At 40.2% G+C, this 18586-nt stretch overlaps 1 protein-coding gene and 1 long non-coding RNA gene across 2 annotated transcripts in view; one reads left to right on the top strand and one right to left on the bottom strand.

The window, feature by feature from the left end:
• LOC115355023 (NACHT, LRR and PYD domains-containing protein 12-like) overlaps window positions 1–18586 on the bottom strand; it is a 114393-nt gene that overhangs the window by 19311 nt on the left and 76496 nt on the right.
• Window positions 915–18571, top strand: LOC115355032 (uncharacterized). The gene is made up of 3 exons (XR_003927837.1): window positions 915–986; window positions 7429–7435; window positions 18560–18571. It is a non-coding gene; the product is annotated as an uncharacterized LOC115355032 (long non-coding RNA).

Raw genomic sequence — 18586 nt, 5'->3', positions numbered from 1 at the left:
CTCTGTTCCTCATTCCTGGCCTCTCATGGTTGGTCTCCATCCTTGTCAATCATCATCAGACCTCCATCATCCTCCAGTCAACTACGCCCCACTCTACTGTATAAGCTCCACTGTTGCTTTGTGTCCCCCCTCTCTGTCTTTGCATCTCCTTGTTTGACTTGCTGAAAGCTTTCTTACTTCAGGCCTAGACCTTTGTTTAGTCTGGGTCCTTGTATTTAAAGTAGCCTGTTCTATTCTTTGTTGCTGTTTTGGGAATGGACTATGCATGTTTGGGGTGCCCTGCACATTTGCACACCCAAGCTTTTTTTTTTTCTTTGTAAGAGACACTGGGGAAGAGGTGTTTGCCATCCACTGTATTTATGTGTGGAGGACAGAGCAGTTAGCTTTGTTTTTTTTTCTTTCGTAGGTGGACTAACTCAAGACTGAGTGAGGGTCAGTTCTTTTTTCTGTTCTTTGATTTGGCAACACCTGTGATTCTTTACATTAATTTTCTTTTGTTTATCCAAAGACTGTGTCTTGTGATTTTGTTGAGTCTGCAACATGTTCATATTGTAAATCATAAAAACTGTTGCTTTTCTGAGCACTGGGCACTGTACAATTTAAGAAAAAAACTTCTATCACTACACTGTTGTACCTGCAATTAGAATATATGGTCACCTTCACTGTTTTCCTAGTGGTGATTCTTACATCTGAAACATTGAAGTGTCTGTGCTGCCTCCCCTTTAGTTCCCTAGACTCCACTAAACAATATGAATTAGACTTTCCTCATAAAATTATAGAACACAAACCTCAAATCCATCTTACAGAGACTGAAAGCCCAATGAGACAAGAAGTTATGACCAGAATGGTTGTTTTAAATCAAATTTACAGCTGAAAGTAAAAGGTGTTGCTGTGCATTTACATACCTTAAATATGGAGTCCAGTTCTGTTTGATGTCCCGGTGCTGGCTGACCACTGGGAAGCTCTGAGCTCTGCTGGTGGACTCTGTAGAGAAAACACACACACACACACACACACTGTAAATGCCACTCTCATCCTTGGAAGTGAAGGAGCTCAACTGACAGATCAGTTCTGTATCTCATCATGACCTCACACTTCTGCTGAGTAGAGCTGGATAACAACAAAATGTTTTTTATTTATTGGTTGATTTTTCAGGGACAACACACACTAATGAACAGTTAAACTGTAACTGAGTCAGAGTCAGCTGGAGAGGCTAGTTTCCATCTGCTGTCCTTGGCCGGGGATTTAAAAGGCAACCTAAAATTACAAAATTTAAAAAAATATTTTCTAATTGGTACAACACAGTCTCCTCTGGTTGAAACTCTGTGTGATAAATGTTTGAAGTGGAGGAGGTACAATGTTATACAAGGTTTGAAACACACGGCAGAGATTTGCCAGGACATGCCATGACATATTTTTTTTTTGCATGAGATTTTAAAGATAGCTGAGAAACACTGAGGATGCCCAACTCAGAAACAACTTGTGATTTGTCACCTGATAACATTATAACTGGTTCTGAAATGGTACATGGCTTTTTTGAGAAAACCATACGGACAATTTTCATTATACTAAGTTGAAGGAGTGACTGATTTAGCCAAGCTGTGATGCGGCCCAATGCTTTAGTGAGTTTTGCTGCAGCCTGTTGTTTTGTGCTGCCATGAACATAAATCACTGTGTCATCTTGGCACGTGCAGATGACACAGTCATCTCACTCAATCACTCACTCAGAAGAGTGAGTGAGTGAGTGAGTTAAATACACACAGTATGTCAGGCTTCTTTTTGTTTCTGTATGTTTCTCTTATCATGGGCAAAGTGCATTAGAGAGATGTCATGTATTATTTTACTCTTAAGCAGTGTTTTTCCTGTGTTTCTAGAGGCAATGAGGTTATTTCACTAAAACAATGTGCATATTCACATAATTTTGAACTATTACAGTATAAATACAACAACAATAACAACTAGACTTTGTAAAGTTTCTGAGGAAATTTTGAATGTGCTTGCCACCCTTGTGATCGCCTGGACATGCACTAAACCGCCAGCCCTATGCTGTTTGTAGGTTGTGTAGTGTTGCTGTTGCTCTCGCCCAGGCGGGGAGTTGAACCCTGGTGTGCCCTGCTTGTGTGGCCTGTGCCAGAAATCAGGCTCTATAAAGTACACAGCATGAGTGGCAGTGGTGCTTAGGAGAGAACTGCCTAAAAGTAGAGGTCAAACAGCTGCTATTTTCTCAATGATAGCAAGTCCAAGCGGAAAATAAAAGGTATCATGAGGAAGGTAAGGCTTTAGTCTTTCAAACTGTGTCAAAATTATGTTCCAACAATTAGAAGAATTTGAATTGTGATTTTCTCAACCTCTCATTTAAACATGTCAGTACCTGTTTGTTTATAACATTTACACGCAAATTAAATATAATATGCATACAAAATATATAACTTTTAGAACCTTGCTGCCTTGTGCAAAATTGATAGTCAAACTGAATAAAATCACAAAAATATTTAAATAGGGGAGACTGGGGACAGTTGCAACACTTTTTACATTACTCTAAGTTACTCAAAGACTGTTTGGACTAGGCACACCAAATCTTTATATATTAAACCTACATCTGTCTGCTATATACCCATACCATTTAAAGATGGCTACATATAACATATCAATCACAATATTTATTTGAATAAAGGAATTCAGACATTGCAACTGACCCTAAACCTGGGGACAGTTACAACATGGATCAGGGACGGTTGCAACATATTAAAAAATCATTAAATTTCACCAATTATCTTCTGATTTTTGTCTAAATAAGCACAGTATCCAATATTCAAGTATTTAATAATTTTTTTTTTTGTGTAAAACATAGGCCTACCTTGAGTCAATGTGCAGATGTTACCAAAGCTATAAAAACTCAATATTTCAGTTTGGGACAAAAAGAATGGAATAATTGCAACACTTTTTACATTACTCTAAGTTACTCAAAGACTGTTTGGACTAGGCACACCAAATCTTTATACATTAAACCTACATCTGTCTGCTATATACCCATACCATTTAAAGATGGCTACATATAACATATCAATCACAATATTTATTTGAATAAAGGAATTCAGACATTGCAACTGACCCTAAACCTGGGGACAGTTACAACATGGATCAGGGACGGTTGCAACATATTAAAAAATCATTAAATTTCACCAATTATCTTCTGATTTTTGTCTAAATAAGCACAGTATCCAATATTAAAGTATTTAATATTTTTTTTTTTTTTGTGTAAAACATAGGCCTACCTTGAGTCAATGTGCAGATGTTACCAAAGCTATAAAAACTCAATATTTCAGTTTGGGACAAAAAGAATGGAATAATTTGCAGTCCAAAAAACATATTAAACATGTGAACAAACGGTGAACCGTTTTAGTGAACAAAATTCACATTGTTTTAAAACCAGTGAATAAAAATTTTGATTTTTAAGTTTTGTTAAATGCACACAAATGTTTAAAAAATAAGAAAGCAACACTCGCCTCTCCCCAACAAATCTGCATTTGTTGCAAATTGTATGATTTATTCAATATATTACAAGTTTATATGACTGTTTTCACAGGAAAAATTATTTAGTTTGTCCCATAGCACAACACATACAACAATATACAACAATAACTAATTGCTCATTTTTGCTCAACAAGTTATTTGGGGAATTATTTTGTTTATCATTAGCATTAGTTTCTCATTATGATTGCCTGCTCTGTTCATCATGAGCTATGAAATATATTAATTGTGCCTATTTTGAACTAAAAATCTTCAAAAATACTGTTGTGTGGTCTGTTTTGATATTAGCATGGGGACAGTTGCAACAGTTGCAACTGTCCCCATGGTATCAGTCATGACAAAACACCATGTGCTAACTAGCCACAGTGACACTGGCACATTTAAACAGTGTCACTGAATAGTCAACAAAACAGTGATTCAAACTACGTAGGTTTGGATTAATTTATACAAAAGACCAGGACAGTATGACAAAAATACAGCCCATGAAAAAAGCTACTTTCATGCCTCCAAAACAACTTGTCTTGATAGAAGCGGAACCAGATGTTCAATATGGCCTCTCTCTTCTTGGTGGACAGAGGGTCTAACTGAGCATGTGCAGTGTGAGTTTCATCACTCTAGCATGTTTCTGATTGGAGATATAAGGCTTGTTGCAACCGTCCCCTGTTGCAACTGTCCCCAGTCTCCCCTACATCATTCAATTATTTTTGACTTCATTATTAGCACTAGGAATTATTGTAGCAACCGTTGCTACAAATCAACCAGTTATATTGTAAAGTATGTTTCTGCATGGTGTTTCAAATTTGAGCTCCATGTGCCCCCTTTTAACTTTGAGCACCTACACAAAGGCTACACAAAAGTGAGATACTGGGGGTGCACTAATTGTTTTCAATTCTTACCTCTGTTCAGTGGAGTGGTGTCCATCTTTGAACTCAAAAGGATGATTCATAGACCAGTCACTCTTCATGGACACACAGCTGGGTACAGGGGTGTCTGGTCTGTCCTGATTGATCCTGTTTGAAACAAAATAATAATAATAATAATAATAATAATAATAATTTATTATTATTATTATTATTATTATTATTATTATTATTATTAATAATAATAATAATAATAATAAAAACTTTATTTGTATAGCACCTTTCATACAAGAATTGCAGCTCAAAGTGCTTCACAATAAAAAGCATTAAATAAAACATTAAAAAGAATAAAACACAGCACAGGGTGGAATTAAAAAGAAAAGGCTAAAAATTTAAATAAGATTTGAAATAAAACAAAAGATGCAAATAAAACAATAAAAGACAACAGTGTGGAATAAAATAGGAGCTAGTTAAAGGCTAGAGTGAAAAGGTGGGTCTTTAGTCTTCTTTTAAAGATGTCTAGTGAGCTGGCTTCCCTGATGTCTAAAGGTCGTGTGTTCCAAAGCTTAGGGGCATAAAGAAACAAAGGCGGCATCGCCAATTTTCCTTCAGCTGTTGTAGGGAACCAATAAGCCAGCAGCAGACGATCGCAGTGCTCTTTGGGGTGCATAGCCAATAAGGGAGTTGGCAATGTAGCTCGGTCCTAGCCCATGAAGTGCTTTGTATACAAGTAGGAGAACCTTAAAGTCAACTCTAAATGTTACAGGGAGCCAGTGTAGGGCAGCTAAGACCGGACTAATGTGCTCTCTTTTCCTGGTTCTGGTTAATAAGCGAGCAGCAGAGTTTTGGATGAAAATATTAACTAAAGACAGGCAGCGGTGTCCAAATTAAGGAAACACGATTTGGAGCACAAGGTTACGAGTTATAGTACATTATATATTATAGTACATAGTATATATAAAGTATATTTTGGAAATTCAGTGAAGAGTGGATGTGTTTGGATGTCAGACATTGTGCTTTTACTGTGAAACTCCCAGAGGCTGATTAGCAAAAGTCTGGTTGCACTGAACTGGTTGCACCAGAGTATGGTGTTCAGCAAAAATTAAACGTCAACTATATATTTAAATAACAGACAACTTACTCAGTGTCAGAGGAGTTTTTTCCAACTTTAACCTTGATTCTTGCTTTCTTAGACGGGTGTCTCTTAGAAGACACACAGCTGTCTGGTTTCTCCTGCTGGATCCTGGCAGACAGAGAGGAAGACCACCACACTGAGAAATTAACTTTTAGTGAACCAGCCACAGAAGCTGCTTTATTTTATTTTTCATCTGATTACTTTTTAATCAGTTGCATTTCCACATATAGGGACACAGACTGAATCCAAGCAAATGTAATGTAAGTGAATGAGGTGTGAGCTGGGCTCTGTGCTGATGGACTGAAGGAAAGGTGTGTGACAGCAGCAGACAGTCAACAAGCTGTGAAGCTGCTGGGCCTCAAGCAGCTGTAAATCTAATGAACCACCAGAGGGCGCTCAGCAGCCGGAGGCCACACAATACACAGCACAGCAATCGATCACCATGAGCAGATCTGATTTCATGAAACATGAAGAAAAGTGATGTTAATGATGATTTAAGCCTGTTAGTCTAAAACAGTTCTGATGACTGGGAAACAGCCTCGGCCTGAATAAATATGAACTAACAGCCTCCATAGAAAAACTTCCTCATCAACACTTCCTTGTTCCACACCAGAGACCAAATATCAAGAGTCAAAGTTGTCAAATGGTTCATGATGAACTTCACATGACCTTCAGTCCTGAGCAGCAGCCTTCCTGCTCTGGTTACAACACGTTTGAAAACGTCTCATTCAAAGTGTAATAAAGCCGTTTGATAAGTTTTAGCGTTTTGAGCAGAAACAGTGTCGGCCTGCAGGCTGCACACATATCATCAAACCTCTAATCAGAGATGGAAAGCAGGTTTACTCCATTTTATTGTCTTATTACAGTCACACCAGTCGACAGCAGCGATTACCGTAAAGTGTAAAATGTTAAATGCTGGTTACAGTACCTTTTCATGTTGTCGGTAATCTGCCGCCACAGCTTGAGGAAAGTAGTCCGCCGGGAGTTTGCAGTTTGATTACATCTAAACGAAAGTGAAAGAGAGAGAGAGAGAGAGAGAGAGAGAGAGAGAGACGTTGAGGCTCCTTCCAGTGGTTCTTTATGTTGTTGTTGTTGTTGTTGTTGTTGTTGTTGTTGTTGTTGTTGTTGTTGTTGTTGTTGCATTTGTATCCAGTTTATTTCGATGTGTCTGTTTCCACTGGTGTTGATTTCCCGGTTGGGACGCATCACAGAGGACATACAACAGTGACACCTGGTGGCCAAATGTTGACACTGCAGTGTTCCTCCGCTGTGAACGCGCTGCTGTTTGTCCGGCTGAGCGGCCACGCAGGGAAACACTGCTGCACATACATGAGCTGCTACTGACACACAACAACAAGTCAACATGAAAAAAACATGTTTTAATGTAGGATCCACAGTTTTACTACATGGTACTTCATGGTAACTAGGATTATTACACTCCTAACCATGTACACTCACGGTTGATTAACAAAACAAAGTATGAATCGCAAAAAAAAAAAAAAAAACTCAAATAAATTGCACTCATTAAAAATTCAAAGTAGACAAACAGTTCATTTATGAATCAGTATGAAATATTAATAGGCAATGTTATTAAAATATTTTTTAAAAACTATATAGAATTATTTTACTTATATCACTGACCAAATATAGCAAACATTGTGAAAAACCAATTGAAATTACATTGAATATTGAAAATTAAAATGACACAAATATTGACTCAGTAACATGAAACATGTTACTATATGGTAACTGTCCTATTGTAGAAAAAGAATGTGTTTAAAACATAACTATAGTTCAGAAACCCTGGTTTTACTTTCTGCCAATAAATAAATAACAATAATAAATGAGTCAAAATGATAAGGGAGGCTTGTGCACCACAGGCAGCCTGCTGATCAGAGTGAGTTGATGAGTGTGTGCATGTGGGCTGAAGCAGTGCTGTTCAAAGTGCGGTCGGCAGAGCTGCTGATGTCCTGAAGCCCTTCAGGGGCTTCCAGGGGCTCCTCAGCAAAACCAGCAAGACTTTCATTTCACTGTCATTCACTGGGAATTGTTCTCATGCAGAAAATGGATGAAGGGCCGTTTTCTTCTTTTTGGTTTAATCTCACACCATCTGTCAGGGTTCAGGATGACAGCTACACAATTTAACCCTTTGAAACCCGAGCAAATTCACTTGATTTCTTTCATTCTTTCTTTATTTCCAATGAAACGGAGAGAATACCAACAAAAAACTTCTATATTTTCAGAGCGAAATGCCCACATTATGAATACATTTTGATTATACATTTTATTTTGTTGGTAATAATTGTATAATTGCATTATTATACTCCAGTGTGTGGTTGAGGGTGTAATAATGCTTCATCATCATCCAGGGTTAGGGGCTTTGCAGGTATAAAAGTTAAATTTAACACTTCTCAAGGTAGATTTAAATGAAATTTAAGACTCAATTTCGGGAAAAAAAAATCTAATTCAAATGAACATGAAGATTAAAGGTAAGTGCTACAGGTATATTTTGGTCTTGTGCTGGAAGGAACATGTTGACTGACTTTTTATTCACTTTTTATTCAATTTTTAATGAGAAACAGAGCATCAAACAGAACCTGGAACAGTGAAGTCCTGGGATTTTGATGGATTTCTCTCTGCAGATACAAAACTGATGTATCTGTTTTCTCATCCATGTGCATGAGTCGTGTAGTGCATAAGAAAAAAATATATATTTCTGAGTTTTTTTTTTTTTTATAAATTAGTGACTTTGTGAATAATGTGTGAGTTTTCTCTTAAATTTACAACTTTAATCTCGAAATTATGATCTTCTTTCTCAAAATATTTTTTATATCATTTTATTTGTATAACACCTTTCAAGCAAGATGCACAAATATATCAAATTAAGATACGTAGGCCTACAACACACAGGAACATAATATTTAAAGCCCACAGTTTGACATCAGTTACAAAGACAAGAAAGACAAAATTATAACAGAAACGAACATTAAAATAAAAACGCGGCTCCACAACAGAACTGTGATGAGTCAGCAGATAAAAAGACAAATTTGCAGGAGTGTAAAAGATTTAAAAGCAGAGACAGGTCTAATGTTTTCCTAAAGTGGATTTTAGACGCTGTGCGGGGCTTTTTAAGGACGTGCGGACGCGCTGGGTTTGAGTTTCGGTTTCCATTCATCAGAAATAAGACCCAGAAAAAGAAAAAGGGAAAAAAAAAAAAAAAAAAAAAACTCGCACAGCTCAGTCAGTCAGCCGGAGGAAAGCGACGGAGCGCCTCGACATGTCGGAGGTGGAGGCCGCTGTGCTGAAGCTGATCTGCGCCAATCACGGATCGATGAGCGTCGATGATCTGGAGGAGAGCGTCTGTGTGTTCAACGTGAGGCGGATCATCTCCAACCGGGAGAAGTTTGTGTGCTGCCGGTCCGGCGGGGAGCACAAGGTGGTGGCCAAGACGGAGCTGCGACTCTGCAAAGCCAAAGTGTGTCAGGGCTGCAACAACCTGCATCTGTGCAGGAAGTTCCTGCTGGGATCCTGCCCGTCCAGCCGCAGGAGGTCACACACACACACACACACACACACACACACACACAGAAGAAAAGACTAAAAAAAAAAATCTCTTCAAAATATTTTTATTTCAAACTCTGAGTGCAGCTGTGTAAAGGAAGAGTTGCAAACATGTTTTTTTTTTGCATTTTGCAACTTCCTGCCTGGCTCCAGAAGTGGCTTCCTCTGTGTGTGTGTGTGTGTTTTTTTTTATTCCAGTTTTTACTTCAGTCAAAGTGTTGGAGTATTGAGTTTTTTTCCACACATTTAAAAATCCAAAAGCACATTTTCTTGCTGTTAATATGACACACTGACTGCAAGTCCCACTGCTGGTTTATTTTCACCGTGCTTGGCCGAGCTCACATGTGAAACGCTTTCATGCATGTGAGTTGTTTTGGAGCTCCATCGAAGGAAAAATCATGAACTGGGGTTGAAACATCATTTGGGAATGTCCTGTGGGTTTTTCATGACATTGCAACAGTAATAACTTAATTTACGACATGCAAAAAATTGTATTTAAGTTGCACCGTGTAACATCGGCCCTAAAAACCTGCTGTATTTCTTAAGTCAGCTGCTGTGATTTCTCTGTAAAAGACAATATGAGCCTTAAGTGACAAAATTAGTGAAGTCACAATAAAATAAGCATTTAGAAAAATAACACTTAAACAGCATGTTTATCATGCAATAACTCCTCAACTTGACTTGGATTTGGCCTGCTTCAAAATTTTGTTTTAACAATTTTTTCATTTCAGCTTTATTTAGTCTTGTTCAGCAGGTGACGCCTAGAGTGTTATAATGTCATATCACCACATTAAAGTCAAAAATCACAGCTCTGTGTGCCAGAATATTCCCAGGCGGCTACTTTTAGGTGAATGTTTTGTGGGGTAAATGTTGCTGTTCAGCTTCCTGCATGGCGGCAGCGTGTTGGCCCAGTTCATAATCTGAGCCCGTGAGTGAAATCAGAGCCTCTGATTGCAGGAGAGGATGCCAGCTCCCCCATCAGCTGAGGTCTGACCATAACGTGCCGATCCTTGTAGAGCACGGCCTGCAGGAGCTGGACCGGGCCGAGTTGTGCACGCTGCTGCTGCAGAACGACAACTTCCTGCTGCCGCCCGTAAGTACGACACCAAATGTTCAACAAAAGTGTGCAGGCAGCGTCGTGGCACCACAGCACCACCTGTGGCCCGGCTGCTGCGACTGCACGGTGTGTTTACCCGGCCTGTGGCGTCGTGTTCAGGCGAACGGGCGAGAACTTCAAACCCAGAGCCGATCGACCAGGCGGCGGCCATCTTCCTCTAACGTGGGAAGCTCAGATGCTGAAATCATAAGATACCTCTGTACTGTCGTTTGCTTTTCTAATAAACATCACAAAATCTGACAATACTTTCTCGTTCAACCGTTTCCTGAGAAAAACAATGGATCCAGGGGGACATCGGGCCATATTTCAAAGTAAAACAACATATTTGACCACCTGTTAGCTACCGTTACACAACAACGTTAGCAGTCCACCACTTCTGAGCTAACATTACCGTTTGATAGGAAAACCGTAAATGAATTATTAAATGTCAACAGCCATTTCTTTGTAAGACTGCTAGCTAAACTTTGTCACTAACACACGTAAATGATGAAGGATGTAAGTTATTTAAGCTAGCAGCAGCTGGGGGAAACATGCTGGAAACACAGCAGGACAGCTAACGTTACGCTGCTAGCTTCATCACAGCCAGTGGGTTTCACTTCCAGGCTTTAGCTGGTGGACAAGAAATGAATCCAAGATGTTTGTGGTTATTATTTAAGAATTAATTTACACCTCTCCTATCGTATCATGTAAGGATATCAAACGTTAACGTTAGCTAGGAGGTGGTGGAACGCTAACGTTAGCTGAACACAGCAGCACCACATGCTAACAGCAGCTAAGCCTGACGCCAGAGGAAGATGGCCGCCGTGTGAATCTGGTCTATAGCAGGGTATGGAAGAAAACTGAGGATTTTTTCTGCATTTTTTTTCCTGTTTATTTACCAATTTTCAGCATCCCCCTCATAAAAAAAAAAAAATACAATTAATCCATGAATTTCAACAATTAACCGAGGGAAATTAATGCAAAGAAAAAAATGTGGCTTACCTGTTGATCATGTGTTCTTTGTTTAAAATACAAAAAAAACCCAATTCACACAATTTCACATAACTTCTCCGGATGTTTCCCTGGGAGGACGAAACATCCTTCCTTCCAAATAAAACTTTTATCTTCTTTTGTTTTGGCTCGGCCCCTTGATTAGCGACCAGCTAACAACCAACCAGCCAGTACACGATCAGGCCCATAGAGTTAAACTCTGCCTTCTTCACCATCGTCTTCACCCAAAAGGACAGTGTTGTTGTCCTTTTCCACCTGGCTGCTGGGTTCTCTAGAATGCCTTTGAATAAGCCGGACGTCCAGTTACACAATGTTCCATTGGATTAAAAATATTTTTTCCCACTCCTGTTTGTCTTATATAAGATTTGCTTTGACTACAACAATGGCGGCGGGCAGTTTGGCTTGTGTAAGGACGGCGACGACTGCGACCGGCTCCACATCTGTGAGCAACACCTGCAGGGAGACTGTTTCTGCTCCAAGGCTCATGATTTTGACGAGCCGCAGCCTTTAAAAGCCCTGCAGGCTCGGGGTGTTCCCAACCGGCTGCTTCACTCTCTGAAATCTGTCTACATCAACAAAGAGGCTCTGAGAGGCAACAGGGCCAACCCTCAACGGCAACCACGAGTCTTTTCCACCAGCGACGTCTGGGCTGCTGCGAGCTACCGAGACGCTGGCAGTGATGACGGACTGAACAAAAGACAAACGAGAGGAGCCAAGAAAAGCTCGGAGGATGTGAAAGGTAAAGCTTATGAGCCTGTTTCAAAAGCCTCCACCTCTTTGTATAAACTGCTTCTCTGCAAAGCCAAGTGGTAATCTGTGAGAGCGATGCTTCCTTTGTACACCTTCTCCTTGAATTTTTCTGTCGATGGAGTTTCTTTAAGTCTGCTGGGTCACGTTGGCTTTGGCTGATGTCACCAACCCTGATCAAAACAGGAAGCAGAATGAAGTCACACAGGAAACAGATACAAACCGAGTCTTTGATTCATATCACAGTGTCACATTTCATTCCTTAAAGTTGTACTTTTGTGCTTGTGTCCTTAAAACAGAGATATGCTTGTACTTCGTCAAGCGACACTGTAAATATGGTGGTGAGTATGGCTTTCAGTTTGCTAAAGATATATATATATTTTAATGGAAGTAAAAAAGTCTTACACTGATGCTGATTTTTGAGCATCATCATAGTTTGATTAGGGATTTATTGAAGGAACAGTTCATGCAAAAATTAAACATTTTGTCAATATTTAATTTCATTCACATACATATTGGTTTGAGTCCTAATGGTAGTTCCTGTTTGTGAGCTCAGGGCCTTCACTGTATTTTAGGAGGCTAATGTTAAAACCTACGAAACTGAGAAGTCAAGCTCGAAAGTAATGTTAGCCTTCCAATGACACGCTTGTGGTGATGCCACACTAAAGAAAGACTGTTGTAACTGTGTAACGTGTTCAGTTTAGGAAAGCATGTTGATTTGAGGATGGGAGCTTATAGCTGAACTGTTAGTTTGATTTTTTATATATATAAAAGTCAGGCAGAACTCCACTTGCCTCCATGGATGCTCTCAGAATATGAAAACTCCATTGGAAATGACAGTTTCATTTGTATTCAAGCCGTGACATCCGGCAAAAGGTTCAGGACGTCATGAACAAAGAACTGAGGCAGTGTCTAGGAACAAAATCATCACCAGGCTGATCTAAATATTTTCTCTTTCTGTGTCCAAACTCAGGGAGTTACTTTGCCCGGGATGCACGGTACTCACACAGCTACACCAGCCAGTTTGATGATAAATCCATGTTTGTCTCACGGGTGCTGGTGGGGGACTTCACCCATGGGTCCTCCGACTACGTCCGACCTCCAACCAAGGACAGCGGTGACGTGCACTTCTACAAAAGCTGGAGTATCTGCTGCAGTACCAGGAGAAGACCTCCAACATCTTCGGCAGCTATTATGGTGCAGCATCAGCGCCGGCACAAAAACCAGTTTCTGCTCCGGTCAGACAACCTCGCCCTCAGGTCACACCGGCTCGTCCTGCTGCCAGACCGGCTGCCTCCTCTAACTAAACAGCTTACTCATATCCTTCATCATCAGCTTCCTCATCAAGCTACAGCCCAAATAACCAGCAAGAGTCATGTGTCATCCTTTAGGAGCAAATGTGAAGCGAGATCATGTGTCTGCAGTCACATTGGTGGTGGTGGTGGTGGTGGTGGTGGTGGTCAGGCGGGGGCTGTGGGCGTCTACATTAATGCAAAGAATCTCAAAGTCTGTTATTTTGTCAAATTTACTAATAAGTGCAATATGTCATTTAACTGGCTTGAATTACATGCAATGCTTTACATGGGCACTGCAATGTTGTGATAGACAGCACAGAAAAGAAAAAAAAAATGCTAATTTTGTTAATTATGTTGCATTAACACTAACTTTACCAACACACAAAATAGTTTGCTTAGTGGGAACTACCAGTTCCAATTATCAATCTGTAATTCACTGCTAATCTGTGCAGAGGCAGCGGCAGGCTTCAAGTGTCACCGACTTGCCTTGATAAAGAGTCTGCTCAGGAAACTTTATGCATCACAATCCTTTATAATCATGTCATATTTAATAACTACCATGAAATATGCTCAGTAAATGACTTCCATCTATTAGGCTACATTTAGAGAAATGCTGTGTACAAGTCCAGTGTTTGACCTGAGGGTGGCGCCAGAGGAAAAGTCATGGGTTCACTACAATGAAGCAGAATTTTCCTTTGGGGAATATGAAGGCATTCACCAAATGTTTTGATCCACTAATTTGTGTGAAATCTTTTGTGTGATGTTGACATTTCGACTTGAGGAAAAGTCATCAGCTCAACAAATTAAGAGTTTGTCCTCTGGGGAGCTTGAACCTGCTCGCTGTATTATCCACAAAGTGCTGGACAAACAAACAAGGCTGTCAATATGTTATAATAATGAACTGAACGATGTCCAGTCGCCTGATGTGATGGCTTCATATTTCCTACTGGAATGCTTTACCTCAGGCCGGCCAGGCTCCTCCGGCTGCGTTTACTGCTCAGATTTTAGATCAGGACGGTGAAAGTTCAGGTCTTGTGCAGAACCTGGAACCTGTGTCTTTATTTTTACTCGACCATCCAAACATTGATCTTATATCCGCACCTCCTTCTGTAATGAGGCAGTGATATTTACTACAGTTATACAATGACTGGTAACATGAGCTGTGCAGTTGTTGTTGTTGTTGTTGTTGTTGTTAAAGATATTTTGGGGTGTATTTCTGCTTTGCTGGCCGTGCACAGCAGAAAGAAACTTTGCAATGATTTGTAATAAAAGCAATTTTCATATGTCTGTGTATTTATTTGAATTATACAACACGTAGATCCGACCGAGCAATCTGATTGGTCCATCAGAAGTTCAGAACGTGCTCAAATGAAAAAAAAAAAAACCCTCACCACTGAAAATATGGTTTCCATGACAACAAGAAACGTTTGACTGAAACACGCATCAAAAGCCACTGTCAACTTTGTTCGCCTGCATAATGGACCGTTTTGTTGTTAATTTTGATTTATTTGGCGACGCAAGTTTGGATGAATGGCTGAACGAGGAAGAAAAGACAGAAGAGAAAAAGGAGAGATACTCGAGAGTGACGAGTGAAGAGCTGGATCAGCTGGAGAGGTCAGGAAATGAAGCCGGTACGGCCCGGTCAACGTCTTGGGCCGTCAAATGTCTACAAGACGACCTGACAAACACCGGGCAGACAGTTCAACTTCTGGCGCCGACACTGGAAAGCAGTAGTCTGTATTTAAATATAACTGTTCATATGAGTTGGTTGTAGATAAAAATCAGCTGTGCTGCTGAGTCGTTGTCACGGCACCTGTTAGATTAAAAATGACTGAGAAGTCGGCAGAAGTATAACTATCAGTCCATGAAAAAAAACTTTTTTTTTTTTTCCAGCGGATATTCTAGTTACAACATTGATTGAGCTAGCAGAGCAGTGTTGTGTTGCTTTGTGTGGAATTTATTCAGTTTTGGGGAATCACGATGTCTAGAAAACATGATAAGCCCAAGTTGGCTGGCTGACAAGGACTAGTTAACGTCAGATCTCATGTATTTCCACTGAAATACATGATGCTCTCCAGAGCATCTCAGTGTGTTTCAGAGAGTCTGTCTCTCTTGAAACCAGTGACTTTTCCTGACTCCCGTCATGACACATGCTGTGAGTTAGTCAAACAGCTTCGAAAACGTATTATTTCTCCTTACTAGAGGTTTTCTGCAGACTGAACCCCGGACTAAATGCACAATGAGGTTGATATTTCACCTTCTGTAAGGAGCGACTTTATTACTATAAGGCAAGGTAGCAACCGCCTGGGCCTCCCAATCACTTCCAATGTCGTGTGTAAAGTAGGTGTTGTATTTCTACTCCGGTGATCACACTGAAAACACACTGAGAGTGCTTCTTTTATCACTTTTAGAAAACAAGACAGCCCAGCAACACAGGCAGGATCAGTCAGATTAAAATTCAGAGTAATAATACTGAGAGTTTTTTTTCTCTCAACCCTAACCCAGACACAATCAGCAAATCAAGAATGTTAATTTTTGTTTAGCAGCTGAAACGAAAGTCCAAGAAAGTCACAACTTCCCACCACAAACACACAAATAAAACCCCACTTGGAGGCTGCAGGGAGACAAAAACAAAAAAATCTATATGCACACATTTATTGAAGATTTGAGTTTTGTGTTTTCTTCTTTCTTTTCCAAATAATGTCACACACACACACACACACACACACACACACACACACACACACACACACAGATTAGTGAGACTTTTGGGTCATAATTTCTGAACCATAATCTCTATAATCCAGTTTTTTCCTCTGATTCCAAAAACAGATCCAGTTGGGTTTTAATCCGTCGTGCACACATCTTTATTTCTACCAGCTCAGTTTTTACAGCTTTTTGAGTTTCATGCAAAATGTCTCTAAATAAGTTGATTTCATTTCTGCACACAGCATTTACACTATGGACTTCCTGGATTTTCAGAATATAATCTGAACTGTTAACAAAGATTAACACAACCAAACTTCAGATGGAGCCAAAAGAGTGACAATAAGTAAAGATTTAAAAATCATCTCCAATAGTTCACATTTACAATAAAGTTTAATTTTAGAAAAGTGAATGAATCCTCAGTCAGTAGATTGTGTCTGGTTCAAAGTCTGCAGATCAAATATCCATGTTGTTGTACGTGTGTGTGTGTGTGTGTGTGTGTGTGTGTGTGTGTGTTTGTGTGTGTTTGTGTGTGCGTGTGTGTGTGTGTATTTGTGCGTGTGTGTATGTTTGTGTGTGTGTGTGAGGAGATCCTGTACATCATGTCAGCAGTTGTCTCTGGGCAGCAGTGTGAGTGTTTCTTTACTCCATCAGACACAGAGACACTGAGGAACTGAGCGGAGAGAAGAAGTTATTGCAAAACTGAAGCCCAAACGCAGGGTACAGAGGTTCGGTGAAGGTGCAGGTGAAGGTGTGGAGGTGGATCAGAGCGTCAGAGGAGACGCTGTAGAAGGACAGAGAGCCAGCAGGCCAGTCCAGATACACTGCTACTCTGCCAGAGGGGCAGGAGAGCAAGGAGGAGAACAAGGAGGAGGAGGAGGAGGAGGAGGAGGAGGAGGGACGGACACGAATGTCTGTTGGTCTGTTTTTGTGTCGGGCAGTGAAACTATCATCACAGTCTAGACTCCAGGATTTGTCGTTTCCTCCAAGCCTGCAGTCATCACTGTCTCCTCTTCTGCTGATTCCTCTGTAAGTCACTCCGATATCAGCCCATGCCTCCCACTCGACCTCCCAGTAACACCTCCCAGTCAGACCAGTTCCACACATCACCTGTGGACAGGAGTCAAATCTCTCTGGGTGATCAGGATATGGCTCCTCTCTCACCAGTCTCACCTCCCTGTTGTCCTCAGACAGTTCGAGGTCTCTGCCTGTTGTGTTTGGGTCCAGTTTGACTTGACAGGAATCTGATGGACAGAACAAAACACAATATAGACACAAGTTTGATCTCAGCTCACAACTTGTTCAGCTGATCCAGATATTTGTTTTTCATTTGACTATTATTATGAATTCTTCAGTGACTATATCAACTATCCATTCACATTATGGAATGTGATGAATGGATGTCAAACTGCTGTATAGAAGTGTAGCCCAGAGTGGGTAAACCACCAATAAATAAATATCTGAATCAATATTTAGAACGTCACACTAAAACACTGGGAATAAATAAATCAATATTTTATATGTTTACATGTTTTTGTGTTTAAAAAAAGTTTCATGGAAAAACAAGGGAATGTTTTGTGACAAAAAGCCAATAAATGGCAGTTTAGTGTGACTCAGCCAATCAGAGGCTTGAGCCCGCCTCCTGACAGCCTGGTGGCGGGAGTGAAGGTGGAGGGGCGGAGCCAAACGTTCATGTTGAACTGGGAAGAAACTGAGTTCAAACAGCGGAGAAATTCATTTGAAGGTGAAAAACAGAGAGAGAAGGCCGAGTGTCCGAGTGTGTGCAAACTGGGAGCATGTGGCTTTATGTTTGCTAGCCGCCATGCTAATTCTTTCTGTGCTGATCTCCATTGACTTATGCTAAACTGTTAGCGAGCTAAAGTCTGCTAGCTTCAATGCTAAAATGGCTAAAAGTGTTGCTGGCCTGAAAACTTGATGTGAGTCGGTTCAAAGAGATTCTGCTGAGATGCAGACATGAGATGAGTTTGTACTGAAAGTATTAGCTCTCTAAATTATTATTTTGATGATTATGGATAAAAATATGATTTTGGAATTGATGTGAACTTCATGTTGTACAACAGAGATTTTGAATTGGAGGATAAGTTGATTTTCTTCCTTTAACCTTTGATCAGAAATGTTCATGGAGCAGCATGAAGGTCATTTCCTCTGGCCTTATTCAGAGGTCAGCTGTTTTTAGAGTGAGCTCATCAATCAACACACACACACGCACGCACGCACGCACGCACGCACACTCACACACACACACACACACACAAAGAGGACTGTTCAGTTTGTCTCTGGAACGCCACTCCAGGCTCTGAGATCTGTAAGGGCCTTAAGTGGGAAAAGGGAATGTGCACTTTTCTCCACGTTTCATTTCTGACTTAGAATAATAAAGTAAGAGAAAGAGATTTCTCACACTAGTTTGTCATTTCTTTATTTCCAACACCACACATGCATTTGTTTTATCTCCCCACCAAAATACAAGCAGTATTAGTATTTTTTATCACGATTAATCACAGAGTAATACTGCAGTTAACCAGTAGATTATTTTGAATCATTTGACAGCCCGAATAAAATGTAAAACTTCTGTCAGTCTTTTTTTGGTATCATTTAGACAGAGTGGTGTGACGGCCCCAGGCCT

Source organism: Myripristis murdjan, chromosome 23, assembly GCF_902150065.1.
Source record: "Myripristis murdjan chromosome 23, fMyrMur1.1, whole genome shotgun sequence".
NCBI classification, from domain to species: Eukaryota; Metazoa; Chordata; class Actinopteri; order Holocentriformes; family Holocentridae; genus Myripristis; species Myripristis murdjan.
The sequence above is the reverse complement of the archived record's forward strand: the minus strand, read 5'-3'. Positions and strand labels throughout refer to the sequence as shown.